Raw genomic sequence first — 2,669 nt, forward strand, 5'->3', positions numbered from 1 at the left:
TTTCTAGCAAAGTCTCAGGACCTGAATGAAATTCTTTTTTTCCCCATTGCACATGCTTCAGCTCACCTTTTACGCAACTTATTGTGATTCTGTTCAGGACATCACAGCTTGGTCACCAAGCAACCTCTTAAACGCCTCCTCAAATCTTTCCCAAAGATAAACCAAGTAGAAGTTCTTCCCTAATTACAGCTTCATTTGTGCGCGTGGTTTTCCTTGAACCATCATTTCCATTAAAGCTGAGATCTGTGGCTTTGGCTGCCATCACAATTGTGCTAAAAATAACAAACCATTCCACCTGGCAGCCTGTCAGTTCTCCTTGTCTTGTTTCTCTTCCTTGAAGGCCTGGCTCCCTGCACAGTTTCTTTCGTGTTTATTAATTTCAGTTCTGTTTTTATCTGGCAAATGCCGATGCCTTTCTCATCCACATACACATACTTTCCATCTCCAAGCACTTTTTTATCACTCAACACTCACTCACGTGTTCCTTTCTTGACTTATGCCTAATTTTGGTGGAACACACATATTCTCCTCTTTTTATTAAATTCTCAAGCTTCCTGGTTCCCCTCTTCCTATTTTATGGAGAACGGGATGACTTCCAGGTTTTGGACAGCCCCAGCGCCCTCCCCCACTAGCTGGGTCGCCGTGAGTAATCTACAGACCCTCCTGAGTTTTTACTGCAAAACGGGAAACTAAACATATCTACCAGGTCAGTTCTCAATAGACTTTAACGAGATAACTTGTCCCCAACACATGAAAAGAGATAGCTTAAATCAGCAACTTTAACTTTTTACTCTCTTTTTGGGGGAGATGACATAGAGTAAGAAGCAAAGTTCACACCACAACCCGTACATACATCCATTTCTATCTATGAACTAAAATTCAAGTTCCATGAAACAATATTTACCTCTAGACAGATGCATATTGATATATTCTATTTTATTAAAAAATGCTGCCTTCTCTGATGTGATGACTGTGGGGGCAGAGCCCCAGAAAGTAGTTTCCAGGCTCTCGGCCTCACATAGACAGGTGCTGGCTCAGGTAGTAAATGGCCATCAACTGTGATTGCATGGCCATCAGCTGTGGCTAGTTGGCTATCAGCTGTAACCAGTGAGCCATTGGCCACTAATATAACTGCTGCGGCTACGGAGGAGAGTGGAGGAGACTGAAAGAGAGTCGTCGGTCGGTTGCAGACAAAAGGGGCAGCAGGTCGCACGTCCGGTGAACCCAGCCTCCAGTGAGACCGTAGTGGTGTGACTCCCCTACCTATGGCTCCGTGGGTGTTCCTTTTTGGCCTCACCATATCCTGCGTTCTTGTATGGGGAGCGGGAGCAGAGACCCCGCAGGCTTCCCCGCACGACAATGACCCCCATGCCTAAGACACACATGCACACACCCGATTTGCAGGAGGATAAGCAATATTTGGTGGTGTGTGCTTTTATTTCAGAAACTGACCTAAACCAGGACTTGTATAAAGATTGGGACATTTATAATATGGGTAGACAGTATAGAATGATGTTATTTCAACATTATTTCAACACCCAGTTCTCTTAGTGTGCAAGATTCGGGTATTCAAGTATGAGGTTAATCAGAACTGAATTTTAAAGTCAAATTAGCCACCTGTGTGCACGGACTTGCTGGAGAGATGGGGGGAAGGGAGAGACTCTGAGCAGAACTTTCTGGGTTTGTTCTTGGTACCAACATGGGGCCCTGGTGGACTATATCCAAGGCAATTCCCCTGGCACACATGGGTGTGGGAAATCAAGGGAGAAGAAGGGGCCCAGGTTATAAAGAGTGAACCAGTCCTGGATGGGCCTGCAAAGTCATCAAACGCAGTCTGCCCACTTTACAGATGGGAAAATGGTGGAATAGAGAGGGGACATGAAGTTCCCTCAAAGTTACATGGGACGTCAGTGCCACACCAGGGCGGCTGACTGCGAGTTTGTACTTCAACTTGGCTCCATCTATTCATTCATTCAATAACTCATTCAACCACTCATTTCTTTACTCTTTCATTCTTTCTGTCATCCATCCATTTCTTCATTGACTTTCACCCTTATTTCTTTCTATGTCATGACCCCCATGCCTAACACACATACCATCCCCTTTCCAGTTGCTCTCATTTGTGCATCTATCTATCCTTTCATTTGCCCGTATTCATCATTCCTTCATTCTTACATCCATTTATCCATTCCACCCTTTGTTAATCACTGAATTAATCCACTCACCTATTTATTTACTTATTTAATATCCATCAGTTTACCCACACATTTATCTATGCAACATATCAAAAAACAGCAGTGACCCAGTGACTAGCACAAGGCTTGGCAGAGACAAATGCTCAGTGAATGCTTATTAAGGGACTAGTAGTCATAACGTGAATTTCACTGTCTACCATAGATCATGTCTCCATACCAGTCACTTTGCCAGATGATGCACATGTGTTATTCCAAATCACCACCAACAGTCCTCTAAGACACATAACAGAGTTTAACCTGGGATTTTAACCTCACAGAGAGTCTGCGTGGTTAGACTGTTGGGCTTCTTCTTCCCCCTGTGGCTGCCTCTTAAAAACAACCATCTCGTCCAGTTTGTTGAGTCCAGACTTGTGGGCTTTACCGGCTTTAGTCTCCTGTCTCACTTTTAAATGAGGAAGACAATGGGGAATGTTT

Source organism: Rhinolophus sinicus, chromosome 8, assembly GCF_057876585.1.
Source record: "Rhinolophus sinicus isolate RSI-liver-muscle chromosome 8, RSI-T2T, whole genome shotgun sequence".
Lineage (NCBI taxonomy): Eukaryota > Metazoa > Chordata > Mammalia > Chiroptera > Rhinolophidae > Rhinolophus > Rhinolophus sinicus.